Source organism: Solea senegalensis, linkage group LG8 (genome assembly GCF_019176455.1).
Source record: "Solea senegalensis isolate Sse05_10M linkage group LG8, IFAPA_SoseM_1, whole genome shotgun sequence".
Lineage (NCBI taxonomy): Eukaryota > Metazoa > Chordata > Actinopteri > Pleuronectiformes > Soleidae > Solea > Solea senegalensis.
This window is the reverse complement of record NC_058028.1, coordinates 11,344,989-11,361,640: the sequence shown is the minus strand read 5'-3', so window position 1 is coordinate 11,361,640 and position 16,652 is coordinate 11,344,989. Positions and strand designations below refer to the sequence as shown.

At 46.4% G+C, this 16,652-nt stretch overlaps 1 long non-coding RNA gene and 15 other non-coding genes across 19 annotated transcripts; 1 reads left to right on the top strand and 15 right to left on the bottom strand.

Moving 5' to 3' along the window:
* Positions 1-979: 979 nt before the first annotated feature.
* On the bottom strand, positions 980-1,143 carry LOC122774035. The gene has a single exon (XR_006360938.1). It is a non-coding gene; the product is annotated as a U1 spliceosomal RNA (small nuclear RNA).
* Positions 1,144-1,915: 772 nt separating this feature from the next.
* On the bottom strand, positions 1,916-2,079 carry LOC122774060. The gene has a single exon (XR_006360960.1). It is a non-coding gene; the product is annotated as a U1 spliceosomal RNA (small nuclear RNA).
* Positions 2,080-2,851: 772 nt separating this feature from the next.
* Positions 2,852-3,015, bottom strand: LOC122774059. The gene has a single exon (XR_006360959.1). It is a non-coding gene; the product is annotated as a U1 spliceosomal RNA (small nuclear RNA).
* Positions 3,016-3,785: 770 nt separating this feature from the next.
* On the bottom strand, positions 3,786-3,949 carry LOC122774042. The gene has a single exon (XR_006360944.1). It is a non-coding gene; the product is annotated as a U1 spliceosomal RNA (small nuclear RNA).
* Positions 3,950-4,470: 521 nt separating this feature from the next.
* Positions 4,471-16,317, top strand: LOC122773322. Of its 4 annotated transcripts, none has more exons than XR_006360879.1 (8): positions 4,471-4,503; positions 5,361-5,434; positions 7,458-7,531; positions 13,092-13,165; positions 14,024-14,097; positions 14,960-15,033; positions 15,896-15,969; positions 16,187-16,317. It is a non-coding gene; the product is annotated as an uncharacterized LOC122773322 (long non-coding RNA). The 4 variants fall into 4 exon arrangements; XR_006360878.1 differs by lacking the exon at positions 4,471-4,503 and adding an exon at positions 4,845-4,872; XR_006360876.1 differs by lacking the exon at positions 4,471-4,503 and having other exon boundaries at positions 5,220-5,434.
* LOC122774041 lies at positions 4,718-4,880 on the bottom strand. The gene has a single exon (XR_006360943.1). It is a non-coding gene; the product is annotated as a U1 spliceosomal RNA (small nuclear RNA).
* Positions 5,643-5,805, bottom strand: LOC122774040. The gene has a single exon (XR_006360942.1). It is a non-coding gene; the product is annotated as a U1 spliceosomal RNA (small nuclear RNA).
* LOC122774047 lies at positions 6,407-6,597 on the bottom strand. The gene has a single exon (XR_006360949.1). It is a non-coding gene; the product is annotated as a U2 spliceosomal RNA (small nuclear RNA).
* Positions 7,750-7,913, bottom strand: LOC122774039. The gene has a single exon (XR_006360941.1). It is a non-coding gene; the product is annotated as a U1 spliceosomal RNA (small nuclear RNA).
* LOC122774034 lies at positions 10,717-10,880 on the bottom strand. Its single transcript, XR_006360937.1, has one exon. It is a non-coding gene; the product is annotated as a U1 spliceosomal RNA (small nuclear RNA).
* Positions 11,278-11,439, bottom strand: LOC122774044. Its single transcript, XR_006360946.1, has one exon. It is a non-coding gene; the product is annotated as a U1 spliceosomal RNA (small nuclear RNA).
* On the bottom strand, positions 12,041-12,231 carry LOC122774045. The gene has a single exon (XR_006360947.1). It is a non-coding gene; the product is annotated as a U2 spliceosomal RNA (small nuclear RNA).
* On the bottom strand, positions 13,380-13,543 carry LOC122774043. Its single transcript, XR_006360945.1, has one exon. It is a non-coding gene; the product is annotated as a U1 spliceosomal RNA (small nuclear RNA).
* Positions 14,316-14,479, bottom strand: LOC122774058. Its single transcript, XR_006360958.1, has one exon. It is a non-coding gene; the product is annotated as a U1 spliceosomal RNA (small nuclear RNA).
* On the bottom strand, positions 15,252-15,415 carry LOC122774037. The gene has a single exon (XR_006360940.1). It is a non-coding gene; the product is annotated as a U1 spliceosomal RNA (small nuclear RNA).
* LOC122774046 lies at positions 16,184-16,347 on the bottom strand. The gene has a single exon (XR_006360948.1). It is a non-coding gene; the product is annotated as a U1 spliceosomal RNA (small nuclear RNA).
* Positions 16,348-16,652: the final 305 nt, after the last annotated feature.

Below are 16,652 nucleotides of genomic sequence, written 5' to 3'. Positions count from 1 at the left end.
TTAACATTTGATTCCTTCAAAAAAGTCACATTTCCCATCATGCACTGCAACATCTCCACATCAACGCCTGACCTACACTCATCTATTACGCCTCTATTTAACCTTCGAAAAACAAACAGTGGAATTGTAAAACTTTGAGATCAAGTGATGAAAAGCTGAAGTGGACTCCGGCAAATGTCATTTGATCAACGACTGAAATGCGAGAGAAGCGAAATGCAAAGGGCTTATTATCCCTCTCAAGGAAGGAAGCCCCTCCTGTTTCTTTGTTTGCCACGAGAGGGTGACAATCTCAACACGGCCACCTACTGGTCTGGGTATGAACAACACTGTTTCTCCCAACTGCACAGCTCCGATGCAACCGACACTATTATGTTAGCTTTACTGTAATACGATCAATAATAGTCGGGATTGGTGAGACTTCATTTTAACTTTACTCGAGTCCCAAGCCTTTAATCTATCCAGCTTTCACTCAGGGTTTTCATGTCTTTCTTGACCATTTTGAGAAGGGTGTAGCTGCATGCTTGCAGGCAACCGGTTTAGGCCCGTAGAATTAGCCCCCTCAGCGAACTCCTTTTTTCGGGGCTTAATTTAGCGGGCCTAAACCTACGGCCTGTGGGCCTGCAGTGCCATACTGTCGACAATTTCATATACTGTATGTGTATTCATTTTAGCTTTTCTCACACACAGCTTTTCCCCAACGACGGCTTCCTGCCAGACCTGAGGCTGCAGTTTAAGGAACCAGTACCAACTTCTCCAGTTAGGTAAGTGACAGAAATGAGCCCCTAAGTTGGTTTGTCGAGCGCAGTTTCAGGGCCCCAGTTTTAAGGGTTTATTTCGCAAAAGCACCCCCCACCACAACCACAAGCCTGTTTCTCCACACAGCGCAGCTCAAATTGAGGGCAGATCACAAGCGACCTGTTAGCAGCGACACGCATGTATCCGAACCCACTGCAGACATATTGCTTGTTGTACAACTTTTCAGGGGAGAGCGCGAACGCAGTCCCCCACTACCAGAAATTATGCAGTCGAGATTCCCACATTTGGGGAATTCGCAGGGGTCAGCACAACCGGAGTGCAATGGCCGAGCCTCGCCCTGGGTGAACCACCTTCTTGATCATGGTGTCTCCCCTGCCAGGTAAGTATGAGTTGTACACATCAAGGACAGGCCACTCTTTCACAGACAAACCACAATCACTGGTGGTGCTAACAGAGCTAACAGAAACGTAGCTCCTGGAGGTGCTGCGTGACTCTGCATGAATTCAGGACTGAAGAAAGTGTAATACACCAAGGCTTAAATAAAATCTATCCAGCTTTCACTCAGCCCTTTCATGTGTTTCTTGACCATTTTGAGAAGGGTGTAGCTGCAGACTTGCAGGCAACCGGTTTAGGCCCGTAGAATTAGCCCCCTCAGCGAATTCCTTTTTTCGTTTGTTTTTAGTTTAATTATTTCACTTGTGTCAACGAACGACGGACAATCACAGGGCAAGTACTCGGTGAGTTAAGTTTAAAACGAAGGGGCTTAATTTAGCGGGCCTAAACCTACGGCCTGTGGGCCTGCAGTGCCATACTGTCGACAATTTCATATACTGTATGTGTATTCATTTTAGCTTTTCTCACACACAGCTTTTCCCCAACGACGGCTTCCTGCCAGACCTGAGGCTGCAGTTTAAGGAACCAGTACCAACTTCTCCAGTTAGGTAAGTGACAGAAATGAGCCCCTAAGTTGGTTTGTCGAGCGCAGTTTCAGGGCCCCAGTTTTAAGGGTTTATTTCGCAAAAGCACCCCCCACCACAACCACAAGCCTGTTTCTCCACACAGCGCAGCTCAAATTGAGGGCAGATCACAAGCGACCTGTTAGCAGCGACACGCATGTATCCGAACCCACTGCAGACATATTGCTTGTTGTACAACTTTTCAGGGGAGAGCGCGAACGCAGTCCCCCACTACCAGAAATTATGCAGTCGAGATTCCCACATTTGGGGAATTCGCAGGGGTCAGCACAACCGGAGTGCAATGGCCGAGCCTCGCCCTGGGTGAACCACCTTCTTGATCATGGTGTCTCCCCTGCCAGGTAAGTATGAGTTGTACACATCAAGGACAGGCCACTCTTTCACAGACAAACCACAATCACTGGTGGTGCTAACAGAGCTAACAGAAACGTAGCTCCTGGAGGTGCTGCGTGACTCTGCATGAATTCAGGACTGAAGAAAGTGTAATACACCAAGGCTTAAATAAAATCTATCCAGCTTTCACTCAGCCCTTTCATGTGTTTCTTGACCATTTTGAGAAGGGTGTAGCTGCAGACTTGCAGGCAACCGGTTTAGGCCCGTAGAATTAGCCCCCTCAGCGAATTCCTTTTTTCGTTTGTTTTTAGTTTAATTATTTCACTTGTGTCAACGAACGACGGACAATCACAGGGCAAGTACTCGGTGAGTTAAGTTTAAAACGAAGGGGCTTAATTTTGCGGGCCTAAACCTACGGCCTGTGGGCCTGCAGTGCCATACTGTCGACAATTTCATATACTGTATGTGTATTCATTTTAGCTTTTCTCACACACAGCTTTTCCCCAACGACGGCTTCCTGCCAGACCTGAGGCTGCAGTTTAAGGAACCAGTACCAACTTCTCCAGTTAGGTAAGTGACAGAAATGAGCCCCTAAGTTGGTTTGTCGAGCGCAGTTTCAGGGCCCCAGTTTTAAGGGTTTATTTCGCAAAAGCACCCCCCACCACAACCACAAGCCTGTTTCTCCACACAGCGCAGCTCAAATTGAGGGCAGATCACAAGCGACCTGTTAGCAGCGACACGCATGTATCCGAACCCACTGCAGACATATTGCTTGTTGTACAACTTTTCAGGGGAGAGCGCGAACGCAGTCCCCCACTACCAGAAATTATGCAGTCGAGATTCCCACATTTGGGGAATTCGCAGGGGTCAGCACAACCGGAGTGCAATGGCCGAGCCTCGCCCTGGGTGAACCACCTTCTTGATCATGGTGTCTCCCCTGCCAGGTAAGTATGAGTTGTACACATCAAGGACAGGCCACTCTTTCACAGACAAACCACAATCACTGGTGGTGCTAACAGAGCTAACAGAAACGTAGCTCCTGGAGGTGCTGCGTGACTCTGCATGAATTCAGGACTGAAGAAAGTGTAATACACCAAGGCTTAAATAAAATCTATCCAGCTTTCACTCAGCCCTTTCATGTGTTTCTTGACCATTTTGAGAAGGGTGTAGCTGCAGACTTGCAGGCAACCGGTTTAGGCCCGTAGAATTAGCCCCCTCAGCGAATTCCTTTTTTCGTTTGTTTTTAGTTTAATTATTTCACTTGTGTCAACGAACGACGGACAATCACAGGGCAAGTACTCGGTGAGTTAAGTTTAAAACGAAGGGGCTTAATTTTGCGGGCCTAAACCTACGGCCTGTGGGCCTGCAGTGCCATACTGTCGACAATTTCATATACTGTATGTGTATTCATTTTAGCTTTTCTCACACACAGCTTTTCCCCAACGACGGCTTCCTGCCAGACCTGAGGCTGCAGTTTAAGGAACCAGTACCAACTTCTCCAGTTAGGTAAGTGACAGAAATGAGCCCCTAAGTTGGTTTGTCGAGCGCAGTTTCAGGGCCCCAGTTTTAAGGGTTTATTTCGCAAAAGCACACCCCCACAACCACAAGCCTGTTTCTCCACACAGCGCAGCTCAAATTGAGGGCAGATCACAAGCGACCTGTTAGCAGCGACACGCATGTATCCGAACCCACTGCAGACATATTGCTTGTTGTACAACTTTTCAGGGGAGAGCACGAACGCAGTCCCCCACTACCAGAAATTATGCAGTCGAGATTCCCACATTTGGGGAATTCGCAGGGGTCAGCACAACCGGAGTGCAATGGCCGAGCCTCGCCCTGGGTGAACCACCTTCTTGATCATGGTGGCTCCCCTGCCAGGTAAGTATGAGTTGTACACATCAAGGACAGGCCACTCTTTCACAGACAAACCACAATCACTGGTGGTGCTAACAGAGCTAACAGAAACGTAGCTCCTGGAGGTGCTGCGTGACTCTGCATGAATTCAGGACTGAAGAAAGTGTAATACACCAAGGCTTAAATAAAATCTATCAGCTTTCACTCGCCCTTTCATGTGTTTCTTGACCATTTGAAGGGTGTAGCTGCAGACTTGCAGGCAACGGTTTAGGCCGGTAAATTAGCCACCTCCAGGCCAATTCCTTTTTTAGATTTGTTTTAGTTGCCCAATTATTTCACTTGTGTCGAGCGGCCAATGAGGGACAATCACAGGGCAAGTACTGCGGTGAGTTAAGTTTGCAAAAGCGAGAAGGGGCAATTTTGCTTGAGGGCCTAAACCTCACGGCCTGTGGGCCTGCAGTGCCATGCCTTCCATACATACTGTATGTGTATTCATTTTAGCTTTTCTCACACAGCTTTTCCCCAGCGGCGGCTGCCAGACCTGGGGGCTGCAGTTTAAGGAACCAGTACCAACTTCTCCAGTTAGGTAAGTGACAGAAATGAGCCCCTAAGTGGGTTTGTCGAGCGCAGTTTCAGGGCCCCAGTTTTAAGGGTTTATTTCGCAAAAGCACACCCCACCACAACCACAAGCCTGTTTCTCCACACAGCGCAGCTCAAATTGAGGGCAGATCACAAGCGACCTGTTAGCAGCGACACGCATGTATCCGAACTGCAGACATATTGCTTGTTGTACAACTTTTCAGGGGAGAGCGCGAACGCAGTCCCCCACTACCAGAAATTATGCAGTCGAGATTCCCACATTTGGGGATTCGCAGGGGTCAGCACAACCAGAGTGCAATGGCCGAGCCTCGCCCTGGGTGAACCACCTTCTTGATCATGGTGTCTCCCCTGCCAGGTAAGTATGAGTTGTACACATCAAGGACAGGCCACTCTTTCACAGACAAACCACAATCACTGGTGGTGCTAACAGAGCTAACAGAAACGTAGCTCCTGGAGGTGCTGCGTGACTCTGCATGAATTCAGGACTGAAGAAAGTGTAATACACCAAGGCTTAAATAAAATCTATCCAGCTTTCACTCAGCCCTTTCATGTGTTTCTTGACCATTTTGAGAAGGGTGTAGCTGCAGACTTGCAGGCAACCGGTTTAGGCCCGTAGAATTAGCCCCCTCAGCGAATTCCTTTTTTCGTTTGTTTTTAGTTCAATTATTTCACTTATGTCAGCGAACGACGGACAATCACAGGGCAAGTACTCGGTGAGTTAAGTTTAAAACGAAGGGGCTTAATTTAGCGGGCCTAAACCTACGGCCTGTGGGCCTGCAGTGCCATACTGTCGACAATTTCATATACTGTATGTGTATTCATTTTAGCTTTTCTCACACACAGCTTTTCCCCAACGACGGCTTCCTGCCAGACCTGAGGCTGCAGTTTAAGGAACCAGTACCAACTTCTCCAGTTAGGTAAGTGACAGAAATGAGCCCCTAAGTTGGTTTGTCGAGCGCAGTTTCAGGGCCCCAGTTTTAAGGGTTTATTTCGCAAAAGCACCCCCCACCACAACCCTGTTTCTCCACATAGCGCAGCTCAAATTGAGGGCAGATCACAAGCGACCTGTTAGCAGCGACACGCATGTATCCGAACTGCAGACATATTGCTTGTTGTACAACTTTTCAGGGGAGAGCGCGAACGCAGTCCCCCACTACCAGAAATTATGCAGTCGAGATTCCCACATTTGGGGATTCGCAGGGGTCAGCACAACCAGAGTGCAATGGCCGAGCCTCGCCCTGGGTGAACCACCTTCTTGATCATGGTGTCTCCCCTGCCAGGTAAGTATGAGTTGTACACATCAAGGACAGGCCACTCTTTCACAGACAAACCACAATCACTGGTGGTGCTAACAGAGCTAACAGAACCGTAGCTCCTGGAGGTGCTGCGTGACTCTGCATGAATTCAGGACTGAAGAAAGTGTAATACACCAAGGCTTAAATAAAAGACTATTTAATCAAAAGACAAAGATTTTTTGATTCCCCGTCGTTGCAGTGCATGATTTCCCATCATGCACTGCAACATTTCCACATCAAAGCCTGACCTACGATCATCCATTGCGCCTATTTAACCCTAGAAAAACAAACAGTCAAATTGTAACACTAGAAGTTCAAGCGATGAAATGTTGGAAGTAGATTATGGCAAATGTCATTTGATCAACAGCTGAAATGTAAGAGAGGCAAAAGGCAACAGGGTTTTGATCTCTCTCCAGTAGGGAAGCACCTCCTGTTTCTTTGGTTAGTACGAGAGAGTGACAATCTTGACACTGCCACACTGTCTGGGGTTTGGACACTACTTTTTCTCCAAACTGCACAGCTCAGGTACTGTCATCACCACATAACAAAAGCGCAAGCCGAGATTGTACTCGATGCTTTAACTTGGACAAATGAGGGGGGTGCACCATTCCTGGAGATGCTGCAATACCAGGTTGATGCGTGGAGTGGACGGAGCAAGCCCCTGTTCCATCTCCCAGTTCCAAAAATCAATTTAATATATGGTCCCCGGGTAGGGGACGTATCAGATATTAAACTGATAAGAACAGATACTACACTTGATCTTAGCCAAAAGGCCGAGAAGCGATGACCGGCAACTGGCGTAGGAAACATAGTGATTCTCTGCACAGTCCTTCTCTCGCAGGGGTCTAAAGGTTCAACTCACACCAAGGCCAGAATGCGAAACGTGACTACACTAAGACGAACCACGGCAGAAGAAAATATCAGAATCGCCGCAAATAAGACTATTTTAATCCCCGTATTAACATTTGATTCCTTCAAAAAAGTCACATTTCCCATCATGCACTGCAACATCTCCACATCAACGCCTGACCTACACTCATCTATTACGCCTCTATTTAACCTTCGAAAAACAAACAGTGGAATTGTAAGACTTTGAGATCAAGTGATGAAAAGCTGAAGTGGACTCCGGCAAATGTCATTTGATCAACGACTGAAATGCGAGAGAAGCGAAATGCAAAGGGCTTATTATCCCTCTCAAGGAAGGAAGCCCCTCCTGTTTCTTTGTTTGCCACGAGAGGGTGACAATCTCAACACGGCCACCTACTGGTCTGGGTATGAACAACACTGTTTCTCCCAACTGCACAGCTCCGATGCAACCGACACTATTATGTTAGCTTTACTGTAATACGATCAATAATAGTCGGGATTGGTGAGACTTCATTTTAACTTTACTCGAGTCCCAAGACTTTAATCTATCCAGCTTTCACTCAGGGTTTTCATGTCTTTCTTGACCATTTTGAGAAGGGTGTAGCTGCATGCTTGCAGGCAACCGGTTTAGGCCCGTAGAATTAGCCCCCTCAGCGAACTCCTTTTATCGGGGCTTAATTTAGCGGGCCTAAACCTACGGCCTGTGGGCCTGCAGTGCCATACTGTCGACAATTTCATATACTGTATGTGTATTCATTTTAGCTTTTCTCACACACAGCTTTTCCCCAACGACGGCTTCCTGCCAGACCTGAGGCTGCAGTTTAAGGAACCAGTACCAACTTCTCCAGTTAGGTAAGTGACAGAAATGAGCCCCTAAGTTGGTTTGTCGAGCGCAGTTTCAGGGCCCCAGTTTTAAGGGTTTATTTCGCAAAAGCACACCCCACCACAACCACAAGCCTGTTTCTCCACACAGCGCAGCTCAAATTGAGGGCAGATCACAAGCGACCTGTTAGCAGCGACACGCATGTATCCGAACCCACTGCAGACATATTGCTTGTTGTACAACTTTTCAGGGGAGAGCGCGAACGCAGTCCCCCACTACCAGAAATTATGCAGTCGAGATTCCCACATTTGGGGAATTCGCAGGGGTCAGCACAACCGGAGTGCAATGGCCGAGCCTCGCCCTGGGTGAACCACCTTTTTGATCATGGTGTCTCCCCTGCCAGGTAAGTATGAGTTGTACAAATCACAGACAGGAATTTCTGTCACAGACAAACCACAATCACTGGTGGTGCTAACAGAGTACAAACTAACAAAACCATAGCTTATAGAGGTGATGTGACTCTGAATAAATTCAAGACTGAATAAAGTGTAATACACAAAGGCTTGAATAAAAGACAATTCTATTACATAAACTTGTATTACATAAAAAAGGTCAGATTTCCCATCATGCACTGCTACATTTCCACGTCAAAGCCTATAATCATCTATTTAGCCTTTTCAACCTTCTAAAAACAAAAAACAGTCAAACTGTAAAACACATATGTTCAAGTGATGGAAAGCTGAGGTAAATTCTGACAAATGTTTGATCAAAAGCTGAAATTTAAGAGAAGTGAAAAGCAGTGGTGGAGGGGAATAACCCACAAAGCCCCTTTCCCTCTCAAAAAGAGAGCACTTCCTTTTTTCTTTGTTTGCCAGTGAAGGGTACCAATCTAAATACTGCCGCCTACTGGTCTCGGGTGTGAACACCACTATTTTGTCCATAATAACATTCTCCTTATCAAATGATGCACTGACTTAGCAGTTTAATTGTATTATACGGCATAATATTTTGGTGTACCTAATACATTGGAAAGTGTGTGTTTTATTTCACTCATTTTTAATTTTAAAGACTAATATTTTCACAAGTGATTCACAAGTGTGACACGAAAAGTAGCTGGAGATAACTAACATGTGGAAGTAATGTAAAACATGTGGAAGAGCACTGCTCCAACTGCACAGCCCACACTAAAACAACATCAAATCAAAACAGAATTCATGTTTCAGTCCAAATAAAGTGGAGTTCCCAAAAGACACTTCAATAGAAGGTTGAGCAATTCACCTAATTCCTATGGTCCATTCTGCACTGCATGAATTACTGGCATAATTTGACATTTGACTGTTTTTGACTGTGATCCCCTACCTTCTATGGAGTCATCCCGTATATTGGCTGCACACTCAGGAAGAGATGGAAGTAATGCGCTGTGTGAAATGAGATGGAATTTTAGAAGTGAGAAATAAATTTAAAGGGGACATATTATAACCTATTTCCCCATTAAAATAGTTCCCTGGTGTCCTAATGAACATGTTAGTGACATGCTTTGGTCAAAATACCATAAGGATGAAGAATCATAGTAGTTCAATAACCCTGCTAAACCCGCCCCTTTCAGAACGCTTGGTTTTCGCGCATGGTCCCTTTACATGCAAATGAGACACAGGCAAACACACACCCACTTCTTCCAGGGGGTTTCTGATTTGTCCTCTTTACAGCGCTTTACAGCTCTATTCATCTCCCCCTCCCTCCACTAGTTCTCTGACAATATCAACATGGCAGCGTGCGCAGAAAACAGCGAGAGTGCCGTCACAGGAAGAGACGTACTACATAAAGATCGAGCCGAACAGTGCTGAACTGTAAATGAGTTAAAAACACTTATGAACAGCACTGCTGATCGCCAGCGGCGCGCTGAATAAACTGCATGTTGCTGTATCAGACTGGAGACTGTGCTCCGGAGACCTCCCCACCGCTGACCAGCTCTGGTGCTCCGGCGAGCTGGCGATCAGTGGTGACACAGAGAGTGTAGCACTGCTGCACAGAGAGTGCAGCACCGCTGATCGCCACTGCTGACAAGCTCCAGTGCTCCGGGCTGTTTAGGCAGCTCGCCGCTGGCGATCAGCGTAAACAGCTGCTTTATGTGATAGTATCAGACTGAGTCTGTGCTCTGGTCATGGAGGACGTACTGAACAAATATGTTTAATTAGGACATGTCAGAATGGTCAGTTATGAGCTCTTTGTGATCTTTTCTTTACAATGTGTGTGTTTGTACGTCGGTGAAATACGTCCCCTGACTAAATACGGCGACCGCTGGCCGCAGTCTGATGTGAAGTGGTGCAAACACACAAACACACGTTTGCTGACTTTATCCGGCACATTAGCTTCATATATAAAATCCTCTGTAAAACACTTTGCTCCACTGTGCAGCCACAAACAGCACACTTGTCCCTCTGCGTTGACATAATACCGCTCTTCCTCCCTCGCCTGCACTCTCACAGGGACAAGGTGGAGCTAAGGTGGAGCTCACGATGTAAACGTACTGGTGGGGCGGTAACATTGGCGGTGAAATGTGCATGCTGCCGTCATAAGCGCAGGGAATTCAACATCGAGCGTTTTATCGCCTATACTTACACTAAGGGGGACCACGAAAACATGACTGAGTATTCTTTTTCCACACTTTGGCGACTGGTAGGGCCTCCAGAGTCCCAAATATCAGAATTAAAATGGTTAAAAAGTTAATTTTGCATAATATGTCCCTTTTAAGTTAGTTGTAGAACTAATAATATTCTCTATTACTTTCAATCTTACCTCACTACATTGAGATCTGATCAAACTACCATATGTTTCTATCGTATCAAATATCGTATCTATCATTCACAAACGTAGAGGCAAATTCCCACCCATTATGTTATATTTTTTTCTGTAATACTTTCAATAATAGTTGGGAATGGTGAGGCTTAGTTTTTCTCTCACACAGCTTTTTATTTTTTTACCAATACCACAAGCAAATACCTGTGTCTGTATTAGTCACCATTGATCTTACGCTGCTTAGTACCAATCAGACTGAGATCTGGTTTATATTATACAACTCAGTTGTAAATGAGTCAGTCACTGGTTCCCATCCACGATTTTCCTGTGTCTACATCATTTGCATCAGTATGTCATTAGTAATCTTACTACATTTAGGTATGATCTAACTATGATATATTTCTATTGTACACATTTTCAGGGGAGAGCGCGAACGCAGTCCCCCACTACCAGAAATTATGCAGTCGAGATTCCCACATTTGGGGAATTCGCAGGGGTCAGCACAACCGGAGTGCAATGGCCGAGCCTCGCCCTGGGGGAACCACCTTCTTGATCATGGTGTCTCCCCTGCCAGGTAAGTATGAGTTGTACACATCAAGGACAGGCCACTCTTTCACAGACAAACCACAATCACTGGTGGTGCTAACAGAGCTAACAGAAACGTAGCTCCTGGAGGTGCGGCGTGACTCTGCATGAATTCAGGACTGAAGAAAGTGTAATACACCAAGGCTTAAATAAAATCTATCCAGCTTTCACTCAGCCCTTTCATGTGTTTCTTGACCATTTTGAGAAGGGTGTAGCTGCAGACTTGCAGGCAACCGGTTTAGGCCCGTAGAATTAGCCCCCTCAGCGAATTCCTTTTTTCGTTTGTTTTTAGTTTAATTATTTCACTTGTGTCAACGAACGACGGACAATCACAGGGCAAGTACGCGGTGAGTTAAGTTTAAAACGAAGGGGCTTAATTTTGCGGGCCTAAACCTACGGCCTGTGGGCCTGCAGTGCCATACTGTCGACAATTGTCATATACTGCATGTGTATTCATTTTAGCTTTTCTCACACAACCAACCGGAGTGCAATGGCCGAGCCTCGCCCTGGGTGAACCACCTTCTTGATCATGGTGTCTCCCCTGCCAGGTAAGTATGAGTTGTACACATCAAGGACAGGCCACTCTTTCACAGACAAACCACAATCACTGGTGGTGCTAACAGAGCTAACAGAACCGTAGCTCCTGGAGGTGCTGCGTGACTCTGCATGAATTCAGGACTGAAGAAAGTGTAATACACCAAGGCTTAAATAAAAGACTATTTAATCAAAAGACAAAGATTTTTTGATTCCCCGTCGTTGCAGTGCATGATTTCCCATCATGCACTGCAACATTTCCACATCAAAGCCTGACCTACGATCATCCATTGCGCCTATTTAACCCTCGAAAAACAAACAGTCAAATTGTAACACTAGAAGTTCAAGCGATGAAATGTTGGAAGTAGATTATGGCAAATGTCATTTGATCAACAGCTGAAATGTAAGAGAGGCAAAAGGCAACAGGGTTTTGATCTCTCTCCAGTAGGGAAGCACCTCCTGTTTCTTTGGTTAGTACGAGAGAGTGACAATCTTGACACTGCCACGCTGTCTGGGGTTTGGACACTACTTTTTCTCCAAACTGCACAGCTCAGGTACTGTCATCACCACATAACAAAAGCGCAAGCCGAGATTGTACTCGATGCTTTAACTTGGACAAATGAGGGGGGTGCACCATTCCTGGAGATGCTGCAATACCAGGTTGATGCGTGGAGTGGACGGAGCAAGCCCCTGTTCCATCTCCCAGTTCCAAAAATCAATTTAATATATGGTCCCCGGGTAGGGGACGTATCAGATATTAAACTGATAAGAACAGATACTACACTTGATCTTAGCCAAAAGGCCGAGAAGCGATGACCGGCAACTGGCGTAGGAAACATAGTGATTCTCTGCACAGTCCTTCTCTCGCAGGGGTCTAAAGGTTCAACTCACACCAAGGCCAGAATGCGAAACGTGACTACACTAAGACGAACCACGGCAGAAGAAAATATCAGAATCGCCGCAAATAAGACTATTTTAATCCCCGTATTAACATTTGATTCCTTCAAAAAAGTCACATTTCCCATCATGCACTGCAACATCTCCACATCAACGCCTGACCTACACTCATCTATTACGCCTCTATTTAACCTTCGAAAAACAAACAGTGGAATTGTAAGACTTTGAGATCAAGTGATGAAAAGCTGAAGTGGACTCCGGCAAATGTCATTTGATCAACGACTGAAATGCGAGAGAAGCGAAATGCAAAGGGCTTATTATCCCTCTCAAGGAAGGAAGCCCCTCCTGTTTCTTTGTTTGCCACGAGAGGGTGACAATCTCAACACGGCCACCTACTGGTCTGGGTATGAACAACACTGTTTCTCCCAACTGCACAGCTCCGATGCAACCGACACTATTATGTTAGCTTTACTGTAATACGATCAATAATAGTCGGGATTGGTGAGACTTCATTTTAACTTTACTCGAGTCCCAAGACTTTAATCTATCCAGCTTTCACTCAGGGTTTTCATGTCTTTCTTGACCATTTTGAGAAGGGTGTAGCTGCATGCTTGCAGGCAACCGGTTTAGGCCCGTAGAATTAGCCCCCTCAGCGAACTCCTTTTATCGGGGCTTAATTTAGCGGGCCTAAACCTACGGCCTGTGGGCCTGCAGTGCCATACTGTCGACAATTTCATATACTGTATGTGTATTCATTTTAGCTTTTCTCACACACAGCTTTTCCCCAACGACGGCTTCCTGCCAGACCTGAGGCTGCAGTTTAAGGAACCAGTACCAACTTCTCCAGTTAGGTAAGTGACAGAAATGAGCCCCTAAGTTGGTTTGTCGAGCGCAGTTTCAGGGCCCCAGTTTTAAGGGTTTATTTCGCAAAAGCACCCCCCACCACAACCACAAGCCTGTTTCTCCACACAGCGCAGCTCAAATTGAGGGCAGATCACAAGCGACCTGTTAGCAGCGACACGCATGTATCCGAACTGCAGACATATTGCTTGTTGTACAACTTTTCAGGGTAGAGCGCGAACGCAGTCCCCCACTACCAGAAATTATGCAGTCGAGATTCCCACATTTGGGGAATTCGCAGGGGTCAGCACAACCGGAGTGCAATGGCCGAGCCTCGCCCTGGGTGAACCACCTTCTTGATCATGGTGTCTCCCCTGCCAGGTAAGTATGAGTTGTACACATCAAGGACAGGCCACTCTTTCACAGACAAACCACAATCACTGGTGGTGCTAACAGAGCTAACAGAAACGTAGCTCCTGGAGGTGCTGCGTGACTCTGCATGAATTCAGGACTGAAGAAAGTGTAATACACCAAGGCTTAAATAAAATCTATCCAGCTTTCACTCAGCCCTTTCATGTGTTTCTTGACCATTTTGAGAAGGGTGTAGCTGCAGACTTGCAGGCAACCGGTTTAGGCCCGTAGAATTAGCCCCCTCAGCGAATTCCTTTTTTCGTTTGTTTTTAGTTTAATTATATCACTTGTGTCAACGAACGACGGACAATCACAGGGCAAGTATTCGGTGAGTTAAGTTTAAAACGAAGGGGCTTAATTTTGCGGGCCTAAACCTACGGCCTGTGGGCCTGCAGTGCCATACTGTCGACAATTTCATATACTGTATGTGTATTCATTTTAGCTTTTCTCACACACAGCTTTTCCCCAACGACGGCTTCCTGCCAGACCTGAGGCTGCAGTTTAAGGAACCAGTACCAACTTCTCCAGTTAGGTAAGTGACAGAAATGAGCCCCTAAGTTGGTTTGTCGAGCGCAGTTTCAGGGCCCCAGTTTTAAGGGTTTATTTCGCAAAAGCACCCCCCACCACAACCACAAGCCTGTTTCTCCACACAGCGCAGCTCAAATTGAGGGCAGATCACAAGCGACCTGTTAGCAGCGACACGCATGTATCCGAACCCACTGCAGACATATTGCTTGTTGTACAACTTTTCAGGGGAGAGCGCGAACGCAGTCCCCCACTACCAGAAATTATGCAGTCGAGATTCCCACATTTGGGGAATTCGCAGGGGTCAGCACAACCGGAGTGCAATGGCCGAGCCTCGCCCTGGGTGAACCACCTTCTTGATCATGGTGTCTCCCCTGCCAGGTAAGTATGAGTTGTACACATCAAGGACAGGCCACTCTTTCACAGACAAACCACAATCACTGGTGGTGCTAACAGAGCTAACAGAAACGTAGCTCCTGGAGGTGCTGCGTGACTCTGCATGAATTCAGGACTGAAGAAAGTGTAATACACCAAGGCTTAAATAAAATCTATCCAGCTTTCACTCAGCCCTTTCATGTGTTTCTTGACCATTTTGAGAAGGGTGTAGCTGCAGACTTGCAGGCAACCGGTTTAGGCCCGTAGAATTAGCCCCCTCAGCGAATTCCTTTTTTCGTTTGTTTTTAGTTTAATTATTTCACTTATGTCAGCGAACGACGGACAATCACAGGGCAAGTACTCGGTGAGTTAAGTTTAAAACGAAGGGGCTTAATTTAGCGGGCCTAAACCTACGGCCTGTGGGCCTGCAGTGCCATACTGTCGACAATTTCATATACTGTATGTGTATTCATTTTAGCTTTTCTCACACACAGCTTTTCCCCAACGACGGCTTCCTGCCAGACCTGAGGCTGCAGTTTAAGGAACCAGTACCAACTTCTCCAGTTAGGTAAGTGACAGAAATGAGCCCCTAAGTTGGTTTGTCGAGCGCAGTTTCAGGGCCCCAGTTTTAAGGGTTTATTTCGCAAAAGCACCCCCCACCACAACCACAAGCCTGTTTCTCCACACAGCGCAGCTCAAATTGAGGGCAGATCACAAGCGACCTGTTAGCAGCGACACGCATGTATCCGAACCCACTGCAGACATATTGCTTGTTGTACAACTTTTCAGGGGAGAGCGCGAACGCAGTCCCCCACTACCAGAAATTATGCAGTCGAGATTCCCACATTTGGGGAATTCGCAGGGGTCAGCACAACCGGAGTGCAATGGCCAAGCCTCGCCCTGGGTGAACCACCTTCTTGATCATGGTGTCTCCCCTGCCAGGTAAGTATGAGTTGTACACATCAAGGACAGGCCACTCTTTCACAGACAAACCACAATCACTGGTGGTGCTAACAGAGCTAACAGAAACGTAGCTCCTGGAGGTGCTGCGTGACTCTGCATGAATTCAGGACTGAAGAAAGTGTAATACACCAAGGCTTAAATAAAATCTATCCAGCTTTCACTCAGCCCTTTCATGTGTTTCTTGACCATTTTGAGAAGGGTGTAGCTGCAGACTTGCAGGCAACCGGTTTAGGCCCGTAGAATTAGCCCCCTCAGCGAATTCCTTTTTTCGTTTGTTTTTAGTTTAATTATTTCACTTGTGTCAACGAACGACGGACAATCACAGGGCAAGTACTCGGTGAGTTAAGTTTAAAACGAAGGGGCTTAATTTTGCGGGCCTAAACCTACGGCCTGTGGGCCTGCAGTGCCATACTGTCGACAATTTCATATACTGTATGTGTATTCATTTTAGCTTTTCTCACACACAGCTTTTCCCCAACGACGGCTTCCTGCCAGACCTGAGGCTGCAGTTTAAGGAACCAGTACCAACTTCTCCAGTTAGGTAAGTGACAGAAATGAGCCCCTAAGTTGGTTTGTCGAGCGCAGTTTCAGGGCCCCAGTTTTAAGGGTTTATTTCGCAAAAGCACCCCCCACCACAACCACAAGCCTGTTTCTCCACACAGCGCAGCTCAAATTGAGGGCAGATCACAAGCGACCTGTTAGCAGCGACACGCATGTATCCGAACTGCAGACATATTGCTTGTTGTACAACTTTTCAGGGGAGAGCGCGAACGCAGTCCCCCACTACCAGAAATTATGCAGTCGAGATTCCCACATTTGGGGAATTCGCAGGGGTCAGCACAACCGGAGTGCAATGGCCGAGCCTCGCCCTGGGTGAACCACCTTCTTGATCATGGTGTCTCCCCTGCCAGGTAAGTATGAGTTGTACACATCAAGGACAGGCCACTCTTTCACAGACAAACCACAATCACTGGTGGTGCTAACAGAGCTAACAGAAACGTAGCTCCTGGAGGTGCTGCGTGACTCTGCATGAATTCAGGACTGAAGAAAGTGTAATACACCAAGGCTTAAATAAAAGACTATTTTATAGACACTTATTATTATTATTACATAAAAATGTCAGATTTCCCATCATGCACTGCTACATTTCCACATCAAAGCCTAAACTATAATCATCTATTAAACCTTTTCAACCTTGTAAAAACAAAAAACAGTCAAACTGTC